At 45.4% G+C, this 17,109-nt stretch overlaps 1 protein-coding gene across 3 annotated transcripts in view; it reads right to left on the bottom strand.

Moving 5' to 3' along the window:
• Window positions 1-17,109, bottom strand: part of NDUFAF6 (NADH:ubiquinone oxidoreductase complex assembly factor 6) — a 104,090-nt gene that overhangs the window by 30,983 nt on the left and 55,998 nt on the right. The window lies entirely within an intron of this gene.

Here is a 17,109-nt window from a genome sequence, read left to right as displayed (position 1 = left end):
GGTAAAGCGATTCTCCTGCCTCAGCTTCCTGAGTAGCTGGGAGGGATTACAGGTGTGCGCCACCCCACCTCCCCCGGCTAAGTTTTGTATTTTTAGTAGAGACGGGGTTTCACCATGTTGGTCAGGCTGGTGTTAAGCTCCTGACCTTATGATCTGCCCGCCTCAGCCTCCCAAAGTGCTAGGATTACAGGCGTGAGCCACCAGCCCGGCCAGAAGCTAGTTTTTAAAGAAAACGGATCACTCCAGATTGGGGTATCCATTGCTTTAAACATCTTTCCATTAGGAACGCTCCAGATGTAGCAGTAGAGATTCATTTTGCTTACACTGTTAAGAAAATTCACTTTCGGAAAGCAGAAGGGACTCCAGATCAAAACATCACCACCAAGACATGAGCTGCTCTCAACAGAAACCAGTTGCAAATGAGGAGCTATAGAAAATAAGGAAACTCCTCTCACCTCTCTTACCGTTGCGTAGCAACCCCAGACAAAGGGGTCCAGAACCAACCACAAATCTCCCTCAAATGGCTGCATGCTACCCTCTGCTCCAGTAGGCCTAGAGATCCCTCACTAGCCACAGATGAGGAATTTGCAAGGTATCTGATAGTCATCAGATCCTAAGCTGGCCAGTGCCTTTGCATTTTAGAAGTTAGCTCATTTGGGAGCATACCAATTTCTAAATGCTTAATTTCAACTTAAAAGCCAACAATATAGACAGAAGATGGATTCTGTCACTGTATTTTATTTTATTTTATTTATTTTGAGATGGAATTTTGCTCTTGTTGCCCAGGCTGGAGCACAATGGCGTGATCTCGGCTCACTGCAACCTCTGCCTTCCCAGTTCAAGCGATACTCCTAACTCAGCCTCCCGAGTAGCTGAGATTACAGGCATATGCCACCACGCCCGGCTAATTTTCTGTATTTTTAGTAGAGACAGGGTTTCACCACACTGGCCAGACTGGTCTCAAACTCCTGACCTCAGATGATTCACCCGCCTCAGCCTCCCAAAGTCCTGGGATTACAGGCATAAGCCACCACACCCGGCCAACAGTATTTTAATATACACTATTCTACATCTATTGTTGAACATTTAGGTTGTTTCCAATTATCTGCTTTTACCAAATAGGCTGTTACCAATAAGGGGTGTACTTTTGCTACGTAAAGTTGAGATGTCTTGATTTATTCTTTTGTTATTCATTCTTAGTCTCATTTCATTTGTTGTCAAGGAATGAAGGCTATACCGTTCTCCATTTGGAAATTTGAGGCCAGGGGCATCATGTATTTTGGTAATTTCCCATGGACAGTTGACAAGATGGGACGTTCTCTCTAAGTTCATAATGTACATTTCCAGCCAGAGATAAAACTGTACAAATGACTCTGCTCATTGGCCCAGGGGCCCAGAGAGTGTGCTTCTCTCCTTAATTCCCTGTTAGGCCTCGTTAGGTGGGATCCCACCAGCATTGCTACTGATGAGCTGCTAGAAATCCCTGCCTAGCCCCTGGAGGTCTCCTCTCTGAAATTGTACAACATCACTGCTTCCACTTTGGCAATTACAAGGAAAACGGTAAACACAGAACCAACCCCTTCCTGCTGTTTTTCTTGTGAGAAATTCACAAAATCAGACTTGCATGTTCTTGCCCCACAGAAACTCAGGTAATGAACCTGGTATGGCAGTTTTGAAAAAAGTCAGTGTGGACTAAGGGCTGAGAGAATATGATACAGGTGAAAACATGGCGATATGATCTGCTTTGAATCAGAGCCAATCCTTTTGCAAGATGTTCATAGTTTTTAATAAGACATACATACTGCAAATATTGTCAGAATGAATTCAGTCTCCTCTACTTACTACTTGTGTGGCTTTGAGGTGCAATTTTTACATCCATAAAATGAGAAGAATGATACTAACCTCATCAGGTCACAGGGAGTGCTCAATAATATTAATTCTGTCTTTTATCAGCTATTGTTTCTTGCTGTATTAACTAAGGACTCTTTTTCATCTCCCCATTCATTTTTGTCACTTAGATTGTTTATAAAACCCGAAGGTGGTTTCAGGTCTGGACCTGTGCAGTCCTGGCCAGTGACTTGCCCCAGGCACTGAGTGATGTTGCAGTGGGGCTGAGAAACAGAACTTCTCTGCCTGACCTCCCAAAAAGGCCAATAATTTTGTTGAAGTCCTGTCTCCAGTGCCTCTTGCCCAGCAGTCTCCTGGCTGTCGCTGTCTCTGCTCAGCCAGTGCTCTCTCACTCCAATTTTCCATACCCACTGCCCCCAGTCCCTAAACTTTCATGTCCTTCTAAATAACGGGAACCCTTGCATCTTGATTTGACTCCTTGTCAGCAAATAAACTATTTGTAAATTGGGCTAGGTATCAAAGGCCCCTTAACAGTGATTGCTAAAACCTGCTACACTTAAACAAATTATGTGTAAACTTAAAAACTGAAGGAGCTAGGCTTTAGAAGTTATTACGATAATAAATGGAATATTCATTTGAAACTTCAAAAAAAGCGCTAAATCAGCCGGGCATGTGGCTCACGCCTGTAATCTCAGTACTCCGGGAGGCCAAGGCAGGCGGATTGCTTGAGGCCAGGAGTTCGAGACCAGCCTGGCCAACATTGCAAAATCCCATCTCTACTAAAAATACAAAAATTAGCCAAGCATGGTGACAGGTGCCTGTAATCTCAGCTACTTGGAAGGCTGAGGCACAAGAATCGCTTGAACCCAGGGGGCGGAGGTTGCAGTGAGCTGAGATCATGCCACTGCACTCCAGACTGGGAGACAGAGTGAGACTTGGTCTCCAAAAAGAAAAAAAAAAAAGCTAAATGACCTTTTTTAGACCCAAGAAAACTCTTGTATTGGCTAATGGGGGTGGGTGAGCATGGAGTGCACAAAATTTAGGAGAGACTGAGGAGCAATCAGCCCCAGGAGATTTAACAGCCTCAGGCCAGAATGAGAAGGTCTTGGGGGACAGACCTTCCCAGGTGTGCTGGCTGCCCCTGCACTCCACCCTGAGGTTCAGGGTGAATTGCCTTTAGGTTGCACCTTGGTTGAGAGGAGGCCACTGGGCACAGAGAGTGGCCAAGGATTAATGACCTGGATTCCTTTCCCCATTCAGATAACTGTGTCCCACCCAACCCTCACATCCTTCCTTCTCCAGCAGTACTAAGGTAACTATCTTCTCAGCTAGCTTCACCCTCATCTCTGGGTTGGTCAAACCACCAGATTTTCTCCTCACTCACCCCCTGAGGCACATTGTGCAAATTAATCATAGATGCCTGTCTGTGAGAGGGAAGGAATCCTCTACAACCATGGGTCAAACTCAAACCTATGGAGTCCATGCCTTTTTCTTTTTTTAATCTTTCTCCTATCTAACTGCGTGATGGTTAGTATCTGTTCAGTGCCAACAAACAAACTTAGGTGAGGATCAATAGAAAAATGCGGGCCAGGCATGGTGGCCACCTCACTGTGGGGGGAGAGTTTGAGGCCAGTAGTTCAAGACCAGCCTGGGCAACACAGTGAGACCCCCCCCACCCCCAAACTCTGCAAAAAATTAAGAAATTAGCCGGGCGTGGTGGCGTGCACTTGTAGTCTTAGCTACTCAGGAAGCTGATGCAGGAGGATGTCTTGGGCCAAGGAGTTCAAAATTGCCATGAGCTGTGATTATGACACTGCACTTCAGTCTGGGTAACAGACAAAGACCCTATTTCTTAAAAAGAAGAAGAAGAAGAAGAGGAAGAAGAAAAAGAGGAAGAAGAAGAAGGAGAAGAAAGAAGAAGAAAGAAGAAGAAAAAAGAAAAAGAAAGAGGCCGGACGCAGTGACCCACGCCTGTAATCCCAACACTTTGGGAGGCCGAGGTGGGCAGATCACCTACAGTCAGGAGTTCAAGACCAGCCTGGCCAACATGGCGAAAACCTGTCTCTACTGAAAATACAAAAATTAGCCAAGCGTGGTGGTGCATGCCTGTAATCCCAGCTACTAGGGAGGCTGAGGCAGGAGGATCACTTGAACCCAGGAAGCAGAGGTTGCAGTGAGCCAAGATCACACCACTACACTCCAGTCTGGGCAACAGAGTGAGACTCTGTCTCAAAAAAAACAACAAAAAAAAGAAGTATTTATTTCAGGTCTAAAGAAGGCCTTGAGGAAGAGAAAGCAAAAAAAAAAAAAAAAAAGAAAAGAAAAGAAGGTAGCTAATTAAGTAAGGGAAGAACAACTGTGGACCCTTTGCAGGGAAGATGTGTGGCAACCATACGACCGGCTACCTAACATTAACTGAACACTTAATATGTGTTAATAATTGTTTTAAGGACATTGCCTATATTGTCTCATCTAAGCCTTCTAACTGTTGACCTAAGGAAAGAAACTGAGGCAAAATTAATATAGTTTGTTTGGGCCAGGGTTGAGGACTGTAGCCCAGGACACTTCCAATTTGCCTTGGGGAATGCTGCCTTTGGCCTTTGTTACTTTGTTACAAGCAGGTTTTAAAGACAAAAAGGGAACAGGGAGTGGTCTGATAAAAAATAGTTTGGAATCCTCATTAGTTTACAGAAGTAACACTGACCAGTGATTGGGTATACATTGTTGAACTATAGGGTAAGAGTTATGGTGTCCAGCGTATGCAATTTTATGTGTCTTGGCATCAGATAATCTAGAGCTCACATAAGCAAGTGGCTTCAAGAAGTAATTATTTGGCTCAAGGGGGAGTGAGATATGACTTCTGTCACACATTGTCATGTTTCAGTGCTTCTTTGGGCCTGATAATGAAAGGAGCCTGTATTCCTCAGATAAGAAGTTTCTTTCTGACAATCCCAAAGATAGATAGTATCATTCTGATTTTGCTGATGAGGAACCCAAGACATAGATAAAATAGATTCAAGGTCCTGAAACTAGTGGTGGGTCACAATGCAAATCCACCAAGGCAGACTCTAGAACCCAAGTTACATCTCCACCCCTCCCACCCACCCCTTACACTCCCAAGGGATTAGAAGAGCTACCCAGTGAGAAGCATATGGTGAGCACCATGATAATGAATTCCGCTGAAACTGACTCAGGGAACTCGACATATGTTTTCTGTAATTCAGATTCTTAGGGACAATTGTTCTCATGAAATTGCTGATCAGTAGAGAAACCGGATTTATTTTCGATACTGTTTCTGCAAATGCGAATGGATATAGGACTTTGTATTGCCCTTAAAAGGCTTCAGGAGGCTGGGCACGGTGGCTCACGCCTATAATCCCAGCACTTTGGGAGGCCGAGGCAGGCAGATCATGAGGTAAGGAGATCAAGACCATCCTGGCTAACACAGTGAAACCTCATCTCTACTAAAAATACAAAAAATTAGCCAAGTGTGGTGGCACACACCTGTAGTCCCAGCTACTCAGGAGGCTGAGGCAGGAGAATCACTTGAACCTGGGAGGTGGAGGTTGCAGTGAGCTGAGATGGTGCCACTGCCCTCCAGCCTGGGTGACAGAGCAAGACTCCATCTCAAAAAAAAAAAGGCTTCATGAGATATTAAATAGCTCTAGTGAAAAATGCTGACCAGTTTGGGGTTTGGCCTGAAGACAATTAGTGTGGAATCGAATTATGTCACAGGGGGCCAGGCGCGGTGGCTCATACCTGTAATTCCAGCACTTTGGGAGGCTGAGGCGGGTGGCTCACCTGAGGTCAGGAGTTCAAGGCCAGCCTGATCAACATGGTGAAACCTCATCTCTACTGAAAATACAAAAATTAGCCGGGCATGATGGCAGGTGTCTGTAATCTCAGCTACTCAGGAGGCTGAGGCGGAAGAATCACTTGAACCCGAGAAGCGGAGATTGCAGTGAGCCAAGATTGTGCCTTTGCACTCCAGCCTGGGTGACAGAGCGAGACTTCTATTTAAAAAAAAAAAAATATATATATATATATATATATATATATATATATATATATATATATATATAATGTCAAAGGGGAATTTGAAGTTAACCACATGGTAGATAATTTCATTTAGAGACAGCAGAAGACACACAGGTGTGACTCAAAACTCGGAGTGCAGTGTGAAGTTGGGAACACTAGTCCTGATATAAATAAATGAGAAAGGAGTAAAGTAAAAATGACAGGTAAATGACATCTGCCCTTTACGGTTAACATGCACTTAGGCAGTTTATCCCAGAGCATAATATTATATAATGGAGGTAAACAGTTGGGCTTGCCTTAAAGGAATTCAGAAAGAGGAAAAGGCCTGTAGCAGTCATGGTGGAAGGATCGCTTGAGACCAAGAGTTTGAGTCCAGCCTGAGCAACATAGGAGATCCCTGTCTCTACAAAAAAAAAAAAAAATTAGCCAGGGGCAGTAGCACACACTTGTAGTCCCAGCTACTCAGGAGGCTGAGCTGGGGGGACCGCTGGAGCCCAAGAGGTCAAGGCTGCAGTGAGCCAGGATGGTGCCACTGCACTCCAGCATGGGTGCAGGACTCTGTCTCAAAAGAGAGAGCAAGAGAGAGAGATGAACAATTGAGTTACTTTCTTCTGCTTGAATAAATGCAGGGAAGAGCTTTTTGCAGAAAAGAGAGGGTATCATAAGAGACTGAGAAGGTTTTTTTGGAAGAGCTTCAGCACGAACATAAAATAGAGTTCAGCCATGGTGGGTGATATGGTTAGACTCTGTGTCTCCACCCAAATCTCATCTTGAATTGTAACCCCCGTAATGCCCATGTGTCTAGGGAGAGACCTGGTGGGAGGTGATTGTATCATAGAGGCAGTTTCCTCCAGGCTGTTCTCATGACAGTGAGTGAGTTCTCATGAGATCCGATAGTTTTGTAACGGGCTCTTCTCCCTTCCCTCCTCACTCTTCTTCCTCCTGCCGCCATATGAGGAGGTCCCCTTCACCTTCCGCCATGATTATAAGTTTCCTGAGGTCTTCCCAGCCATGTGGAACTGTGAGTCAATTAAACTTCTTTCCTTTATAAATTACCCAGTCTCGGGTATTTCTTTATAGCAGTGTGAAAATGGACTAATACAGCGGGTGTTTGGCGAATGGAAAGGTCACCCTCTGTATTAGTCAAGGTTCTCTAGAGGGACAGAATAGGATATATATATATATATATGAGAGTTTGTTAAGTATTAACTTACATGATCACAAGGTTCCATAATAGGCTGTCTGCAAGCTTGAGGAGCAAGGAGAGGCAGTCCAAGTCTCAAAACTCAAGACCTTGGACTTCAATGTTAGAGGACAGGAAGCATCCAGCTCGGGAGAAAAGTGTGGGCTGGGAGGCTAAGCCAGTCAGTCTCTCCTTTTTGTGTTTTTCTGACTGCTTTATATTAGCTGGAAGCTGATTAGATTGTGCCCACCATTGATTAAGGGTGGATCTGCCTTCCCCAGTCCACTGACTCAAATGTTAATCTCTTTTGGCAACACCTCACAGACGCAGGATCAATACTTTGCATGCTTCAATCCAATCAAGTTGACTGACACTCACTATTAACCATCACACCTTGCTAGTATTAAACAGTCCACAAGAGGGGACAGTTAGAAACGGCAGGGAGAAGACAGAGGAAATGGGAGAACCATGACTCAACTTTATCTGAAGCTTGTAGAGGAGAAAAGCAGGGAGGGGAGAGCAGAAAGTTCACGGCAAAGAATCTCAAGTCTCCTAGAAAGGAGAAATGTCAGAACATAGAGCTGGAGACAAGGAAAGACATGAGATAAAGGCAGAACCCAAGAAGTCAAAAACAAGAGAAGGGGAGCTCAGACCATGAACTAAAGAATGAAGTAAGCACAATCATACAACTCACGTTATCATACTTAAGTCGCAGATGTGGGCATGCTAGGTAAATGGCCTAGGAATGTGAAATTCTAGAGTTAGAGGGAGGAGAACCCTGATTTGATATACAGAAGCCACTTCCTGTGCACAGAGGCAGCTGTGGGGTTCTCCCCACAACGGGTGATTTGGGAAAGGGGCCACACTGAATAGAACCAGACATAATATGAAATATTTGATAAGGAGCGCCCACCTTAAGGTGTCTCTTAAGAAGAGACACCTGATGAGGTGCAGGGTCCTGGAAACTGTCCCTCCCACCTCTTGCCAGGATGCCAAAAATGTGGGAAGTCATTTGGAGGAGGGGCTTGGAAGAACCTGGGGTAGAGGACTCGCAGGGCAGCAGATATTTACCCAAACAGTAGGAAAGTACAGTAAAACCCATAATAGTGAGGTAAGTGGAGTCTACTATGAAAACACAACACATGGGCCCCACTGTTGTGACGCTAACTAAAAATAGTATTTTTCAACCTCTCTGGGATTTCTCAAAAAGCACATAAGATAGAGAAAGTTAGTCTGCGCCCACTGACTCCACAATGAACTGAGCAAGTGCAAATGACAACTAGGCAGTGAACCAGTGACCTCACCTCACACCCAAGATAGGAATTTGGGTCCACTTGGAAGAGGGGTACCCATTGCCAATTGTGGCATATCCTAGTCTGTGTTATGGAGGGTTTCACTGGGTTTAAGGCAGTGAGTGGCTGATACCACCATACCAGAAACTTCCTGGATAATTACTGCTTCCATCCACTCTATAAAGCTCTGAGGTCATGGAAAGGAAAATCCTATTTATGAGATGTGAAAAGTAAGAATATTGATAATCTTGTCCTCTCCCTACTATCTATCTATCTATCTATCTATCTATCTATCTATCTATCTATCTATATATATATATATAGAGAGAGAGAGAGAGAGTTTACACTGTGTATATGTATGTCTTCTATATACAGTGATACTGGATGGGAATTTCAAACAAATCTTCAGAAATGTGATTTGGAGGCTGGGTACAGTGGCTGACGTCTGTAATCCCAGCACTATGGGAGGCGGAGGCAGAGGCAGAAGGATTGCTTGAGTTCATGAATTCAAGACCAGCCTGGGCAGTGTAGTGAAACCCCATCTCCACACAAGTACAAAAATTAGCTGGACGAGGTGGTGTGTGCCTGTAGTTCCAGCTACTCAGGAGGCTGAGGTAGGAGGATGGCTTGAGCCTTGGAGGCAGAGGTTGCAGTGGCGGAGATTGCACCACTGCACTACAGCCTGGGCGACAGAGCTAGACCTTGTCTCAAAAAAAAAAGAAAAAAAGGCTGGTCGTGGTGGTTCACGCCTGTAATCCCAGCACTTTGGGAAGCCAAGACCAGTGAATCATTTGAGGTCAGGAGTTCAAGACCAGCCTGGCCAACATGGTGAAACCCCGTCTCTACAAAAAAATACAAAAATTAGCCAGGCAGTAGTGGTGCACCTGTAATCCCAGCTACTCAGGAGGCTGAGGCAGGAGAATCACTTGAGCCTCGGAGGCAGAGGTTGCAGTGAGCCGCGATCGTGCCACCGCACTCCAGTCTGTGTGACAGAGTGAGACCCTGTCTCAAAAAATAAAATAAAATAAAATAAAATCAAGAAAAGAAAAAGAAACACACACACATACACACACACACATACACACACACACACACACAACCAAAAAAGTGACTTGGCTGAAATTAACCTAAAATTGACTTCTGAAGCCAAAGCCTGAGATCACTATGTGAGAATACAGGGTCTAATCTCCAGTGTACATGTCAAAAAGGAGAATGGGCTGCAGCATCTAGAGAAGAGACCCTCCTGTAGACCCATCCTGTTGCTTTACAAAGTGTGGGAAACCATTGATGGGGTAGGTATGTTTTGGGTAGAGAAGAAAAGGCAGGGTAGAAGAGAGCAGAATCCAGCCAGGTAACCCCCAATGGAAGAATATTCAACTCTAGCTCATCGTGGGGAAGGTAATGACTTTGATCCTTCCAGTTACCTTCTCTAGAGGGAATATGGAAAAAATCCAGAGTGGACAAGGGCAGCCTCACATTAGGACCCCATCCAATGGGCATATCTGTCACTTTCCAGCGCACCAGGACTCTAGGGGCCCAGGATGGGCGTAGCTGTGGCAGAGGTGAGAGACAGCCTGTGGGAGGCTGTGAGCCCAGGTGGCCGCCTGGGACACTATGGTCCTTATAGCCATGAGGTTTGCAGGCAGTGCCTCAAGCGTGGCAGCAGCTGCAGTGCAGGCACCTGACTGTGGTCGACCTCATGGGGGTGGTGAGCAGCTAGCTGGCCCAAGGTGCCAGGGCCAGCGTGGCATCTGCAGGGTCAGCTAGTCTTCAGCGCTGCCAAGGAGAGTTTATGAGCTGCCCCTCCTCTGCTACCGGGAAACAGCCTGATGGGGCAGGTAGGGGTTGAAGTTTCCACAATTAGCTGGAGGAAGAGGGGATCTTGAGAAACAGTGGGTTTTGCTGTAATTGTATGTGTGCCACTCCCCGGCCCTGAAGGGCAAGAGCAAGAAAGACTGAAAGTTGTGAAATGTACCAGGGAAGACACTGCTGTTCAGCATATAGATGCAAGGAAGCTTGTCGCTCCTCCTGTTGCGGGTAACAGTGGTGATAGTGGAAATGAAGGTCTCAAAAGCTGGGTGATGGTTCAGCTGGACCCAGCATGTTAGCAACCCCGTGTTTGAACAGAAGGAAATGAAAAATATAGTAGAAGGACAAGGGAGGGAAATTGGGATCTCTTTTCACGGAGGCACAGAATGGTGAGAAATATCGTTAAATGTTTTAAAGTAAAAGTACTTTTGGAAAGGAGGAAACCAAAGAGAAGTTTTATACTGCAAATAGAGTTGGCTGTATGGAAGTTTAAATGAAAGGCATGGATGCAGGAAACAGGTAGAGAAGTGAACCAGCAGCCAGAAAAATGCAAAAGAACAACTGCTACAGCCAAATGATGAGATGAAAAAAAGTCCCGGGAAACTTTGGGGGAAATAAAAGGGGGAACTTCAGTCATGACGAAACAGAGCCTCTTGCTCCAAGAAAGGAAAAAGTACAAAGAATCACAGATACGGGTATAAAAAAATCCTTGGGGATGCCTGTAAATGTATAAGAAGCGGTCAGCGGGTGAGGAGGGAAAACCGTTACAGGAAAGAAAAAACGTAAGATGCAAGTATGAAAAGTTGTATTTGTGGATCTTTCTAGACGTTTCATCTGTTGGCTACTCTTTAAGAACCAGAGCACTGTGTGTGTGTATCCGCCACTATAAGCTTTCTATATTTCTTTTTTTTTTTTTTTTTTTGAGACGGAGTCTCACTGTGTCGCCCAGGCTGGAGTGCAGTGGCCGGATCTCCGCTCACTGCAAGCTCCGCCTCCCGGGTTCACGCCATTCTCCCGCCTCAGCCTCCCAAGTAGCTGAGACTACAGGCGCCCGCCACCACGCCCGGCTAGTTTTTTGTATTTTTAGTAGAGACGGGGTTTCACCATGTTAGCCAGGATAGTCTCGATCTCCTGACCTCGTGATCCACCCGCCTCGGCCTCCCAAAGTGCTGGGATTACAGGCTTGAGCCACCGCGCCCGGCCTAAGCTTTCTATATTTCTGAAAATTTTAATGATAAATATGCTCCATGCAGAATTTTTAAAAAAAGAAAAAGAAAAGTTGTATTTGGTCACAGGTAACCCACAAACTGCTAATGGTGCACCCAGTGGACAGCTTGCCCCTCCCTCAGATGACGGCGCCATCACCTCTGCAGGGACTGGAGGATGTGTTGACCTGATCACACAGAGAGAAGGCACTCAAGAGACAAAAGGAAGGAGGGAAGTGCCTTTTGTCAGGTTTGCCTTCCCACTGAGGGATTCTGAGGAGGGTTTAAGGGACGGAGGGTTTAAGGGAAGGAGGTCATTTCTGACGGTTTGCTATTTCCAAGAACAGGATCAGGAAAAGCAGAGATTAACTAGGGACTGGGTGCTGCCATGGGGCTAAGCAATAGATCCACAGTAACAAATGAAAATAGCAAAGTGCGTCTGGGGTGCCATTGGTACAAATCAGTAATCATTCAAAGATAGGATTGTGGCACGTTACAGCCTTGAGGGGAACACTGTTTTCTGTTTATTTTGCAGTTGGCTTTACCTGTCACTATCCTCACAGCCTGATTAAAGGTAGGGCTGCTTTTTTTCTTTCTCAGTTTGAGCCGATTTTTATTCTTTCAGTCCTGGTCAGATTTTTCTCTTTCAGTCCCCTGTTTTGGCCATGGGTAGACAGGACGTTATTCTAGATTTTGAGAACACAGCCTATAGATGCAAGGAAGCTTGTCGCTCCTCCTGTTGCTGGGTAAGCTGTGGATCATGTGACAGGACAATGGCTTTGTGTTAACATTTGGGACTCTGGAGGTCACATATTTAAACACTGCAACACAAAAACACTAGGAGAATAGATCACGATCAGAGTTTGTAGTTTGTTTCTAAACCAAGACTCAAGTTTACTCTAATTAACAAAGCCCCATCCCTAATCCGCAGCACCTGCAGAACCAGATATGGGGGTATTATGTAAATTATTGAATCTGATTTTCATGTTTATGTCTTGAATCTTTTTAGAAATGTTAAAGAGTCTAGAGAGGTCTGTGGAAATGCAAGCAAAGTCTTCTTTTTTTAAAGTATAGTTTTAAAAATATCTCTTAATTTTTTTTTGTTTTAGGAATGAGGTCTCACCGTATTGCCCAGGCTGGAGTGCAGTGGCTATTCACAGGCACGAGCACAGCACACTACAGTCTCAAGCCTCCCGAGTAGCAAGGACTACAGGCAAGTGCCAACGTGCCTGGCAAAGTGGCATATGCTTTGCCTTAAGAGGCCTTTTCAGGTATCTAGAAGAGTTCTGTTCCTAACCACCACATGTCTAATTTTATGAGTGTCCTGGCTGAGGTTTTCTATGACCATGGTGACATTGACAAGCTCTCCTGCTATTCTTGAACCATGGTACACAGGATTTTCTCATTCTTTAAGCCTTTTGTAAAGTGTAGAATGAAGAGGCATGGGAGGAGGAGGAGACGGCCCACAATTGCTCTTCAGTAGTTAAAGTTTTTGAACTTAGATCAAGGTCTAACTTTTCTCATCTTGGATCACGTTATCTAAAGGTTTCTTTTTCCAGAACTTTCTTAAACCCTCCCATCCCAACAGCAGCAGCACAGCACCCACCCCATTTCCTACCACCACTACACTATTAGTTTTTCTTTTTTTTTTTTTTTGAAACAGGGTCTTGTCATATTACCCAGGCTGGACTCAAACTCCTGGGCTCAAGCTATCCTCCTGCCTCAGCCTCCCAAAGTGCTGGGATAACAGGCGTGAGCCACCGCACCCAGTCTAATTCTTTTCTGGTTTCTACCACATGCCTCTTATTCCTCTTAATTCAGTTATTTCCACTAGCTTCGGGTCTGTTTCTCTCTTTTTCAGATTTTATCTGCAATAGGAGTTCTTAAACTAAGATGTATGGATAAAATTCAGGGGTTCTGTGATCTTGGATGGGAAAACATTATGCTTTTCTTTTTACTAGACTCTAACTAAAATGTAGCATTTTCATTTGTCTCTTCCCTTCATGTTGATTAATTTCTTTATATTTGTGCTGTTGAGTATTATCAGAGTCTGTGGCTCATTAAACGTTTTCCTCAACCATCATCCTTCCTCACCAAGGCCACCAATCAGGGTATCAGGATAGCCGAGTAAGCTGACAAAGAAGGTGGACTGGGACCTAGATCTTTGGAATGAGGAATGCAAGACTAGCCAGGCACGGTGGCTCAGGCTTGTAATCCCAGTACTTTGGGAGGCAGAGGTGGGCAGATCACCTGAGGTCAGGAGTTAGGGACCAGCCTGGCCAACATGGTAAAACCTCATCTCTACTAAAACTACAAAAATTAACTGGACATGGTGGTGCACTGTAGTCCCAGCGGCTCCAGAGGCTGAGAGGCTGAGGCAGGAGAATCGCTTGAAATCGGGAGGCAGAGGTTGTAGTGAGCTAAGATCGCACCACTGCACTCCAGCCTGGGCGACAGGGAAAGACTCCACCTCAAAAAAAAAAAAAAAAAAAAAAAAAAGATGCAGGACTCAGGACTCCATGTAAACTCCCAGAGGGCAGAACCTGTGCCCACTTTTGTTCACTCTTTTGTTCCCAGGGCCTAAGACAGTGCAGCCACCAACATGCACACTCAGTATTTGTGGAAAAGATGCATGAAGAAGAAGCTGGAAGATTAGCACTCTGTCCTTGAGTACGAGGCTAGGTGGGCTAACGTGGGGTGAGACCACAGTGGGTGAACTGAGACATATTGGCCCAAGGGTCCAGCATCATATCCTGGGACAACACAGCTTGGCCCAAAGCTAAGGCTCTGGTTGCTGTGCTCAAATAGCTTGCTCCAAGAAAAGAAAATAAGTCATTTGGCTGGGCACAGTGGCTCGTGCCTATAATCTCAGCACTTTGGGAGGCCAAAGTGGGAGGATTGCTTGAGCCCAGGAGTTTGAGACCAGAGGGCAACATGATGAAACCCCATCTCTACAAAAAATACAAAAATTAGCCAGGCATGGTGATGGGCACCTGTGGTCCCAGCTACTCGGAAGGCTGAGGTGGGAGGACCACGTGAGCCTGGGAGACGGAGGTTGCAATGGGCTGAGATTGCAGCACTGTACTCCAGCCTGGGCGACAAAGCGAGACCCAGTCTCAAAAAAAAAAAAGAAAAGAAAAGTCTAAACAAATTAAAATGAAGTTATTTCTTCTTCCTTCAAGAATCAGTTTTTATTTTCCTCTATTAAGAGTTTGGCCCTATAGTTTAATTATTATCAGTAAATTTCCTCCTCCTCTCACCCAGTTTTCTCACTGCATCTTCTTTAGTTCAATGGTTTTCAAACTTTCATCTTTAGAGACTTAGTGATTCCACAAACCGTTGAATGGAATGTCATGGGTACTGAAACCAACTGAAGAGCAAAATCATGGAGCTCTCTGATCAAAGCAACCTCGCTTATCTCCGTGATTTACTTAAAAATAAAGACCTGCTATTCTTGGGGATTTACAAAGTAGATTTAGCCCAATAAGATATCCTTAATGTTTTTTTGTGTATTGCAAATTTTACAAAATGTTTTATTTTAAAAAGAATTTATTGCCCCAAACTGGAAGCAATCAAGATGTCCTTCAATAGGGCCGGGTACAATGGCTCACGGTGACTCCCAGCACTTTGGGAGGTTGAGGCGGGCGGATTACCTGAGGTCGGGAGTTTGAGACCAGTCTGACCAACATGGAGAAATCCGTCTCTACTAAAAATACAAAAATTAGCCGGCCGTGGTGGCACGTGCCTGTAATTCCAGGTGCTCGGGAGGCTGAGGCAGGAGAATTTCTTGAACCCAGGAGATGGAGGTTGCAGTGAGCCAAGATCACACCACTGCAGTTCAGCCTAGTGGACAGAGTGAGACTCCCTCTCAAAAAAAAAAAAAGATGTCCTTCAATAGGTGAGTAGACAGACAAACTGTGCTGCATCCATACAATGGACACCTGCATGTGTTTTTTATTCATCAATAAAAAAGAATGGGCTATCAAGTCACACAAAAACGTGGACAAATCTGAACTGCACACTGCAAAGTGAAAGAAGCCAGGTTTAGAGGCCTGCAAACTTCATGATTCCATTTATATGACATTCTAATTAATGCAAAACTAAAGAAACAGTAAGCAGATGAGTGATTGCCAGAGGTTCTGGGGAAGAGGGGAAGGCTTGAATAGGTGGAGCACAGGTTATTTTTTTTTTTTTTTTAATAGAGACAGGGTCTCACTGTGTCTCCCAGGCTGGAATGCGGTGGCACAATCATAGCTCACTGCAGCCTGAAACTCCTGGGCTCAAGCAGTCCTCCCCACTGAGCCTCCAGAGTAGCTGGGACCACAGGTATGTGCCATCATGCCCGGCTAATTCTCTTTTTCTTTTTGTAGAGACAGGGTCTCGTTGTGTTGCCCAGGCTGATCTTGAACTTCTGGGCTCAAGCGATCCTCCTGTCCTGGCCTCACAAAGTGCTGGGATCACAAGTATGAGCCACTGGGCCCAGCCTGGGATTTTTTAAAGGCAGTGAAACTATTCTGCATGATTCTGTGGTGGTGGATACATGACATGACGCATTTGCCAAAACCATAGAAGTTGTCCACACCAAGAACCCACACCAAGTTCTCCACACTCAGTGCATGCAAACGTATCAGCTGCAGAGCCACGCCTCAGGGGACCGACCCTGGCCAGTACCCTCTGAAGTTCTCTCCACTCCAGTGGCCCCATGATGCCTGTGGCCTCCATCTCCACCTTTGATTCTCTCCATGGGCTCCTCTGTCCCATGCTGACTACTTATCCCAGCCTCTTCTCTGCCTCCTGGGTCTGCTTAATGAGTGGCCTTATATCTGTGGTCCCGTGGCTGCTGCTCACCGCCTTCCTTCCGCGGCTCTCAGCTTCTTCCCCCACTGCTGGCTCCATCTGCCAAGGCAGATATGATTGGCTTGGTTGGTCCCTCTCCATGAGCTCCATCTCAGGGGGCCGGCCATGCACCTGAAACTGGCTTGCCTTTGGCTCAGGTAGAAGCAGGATGGTGAGATCCACAGCAAGCCCACCCCTATCTAAGGGCTTGCTTCTGGTCACCCTTGCACCTTTGGAGGGACAGGCACTTCTCATGACCTTTACAACCCCGAATAACATCCCCCTGGGAAATGTCCCAACATTCCTCCTCATCTCCCACAATTGAGAGTTCTGTGCTTCTCCTGTCATGGAAGAGTAGTCCCCTCTTGTCCAAGGTTTTGCTTTCTGCAGTGTCAGTTACCCATGGTCAACTGCATCTGAAAGTACTAAATGGAAAATTACAGACATAAAGACTTGGTGAGTTTTAAACTGAGTGCTGTTCTGAGTTCTGAAATCTCCTGCCATTCTGCTCTGTCCTACCTGAGACATGAATCGTCCTTTCATCCAGTATCTCCACATTGTAGATGTTCCCATCCCTTCTTCATTTAGTAGTCATCTCAGTTACCGGATAGAGAAAAACATAGCATATATAGCATTTGGAACTATCCAAGGTTTCAGACATCCACTGGGAGTCTTGGAACGTATTCCCCATGGAGAAGGGGGAATGACTGTGCTTACAAGGCTGTGCTGTTCTTGCTTCTTTTCTTATTTGTCTCCCTCCCCAGACTGTAAGCCCCATGTATTCATTTACTAAGGCTGCCATAACAAAATACCACAGGCTGGGTGGTCTAAACAGAAATTTATTCCTCACAGTTGTGGAAGGTAGAAGTCCAAGATCAAGGTGTCCACAGGGTTGATT

The sequence above is a fragment of the Macaca mulatta genome, chromosome 8, assembly GCF_049350105.2.
Source record: "Macaca mulatta isolate MMU2019108-1 chromosome 8, T2T-MMU8v2.0, whole genome shotgun sequence".
Taxonomy (NCBI): Eukaryota; Metazoa; Chordata; class Mammalia; order Primates; family Cercopithecidae; genus Macaca; species Macaca mulatta.
The sequence above is the reverse complement of the archived record's forward strand: the minus strand, read 5'-3'. Positions and strand labels throughout refer to the sequence as shown.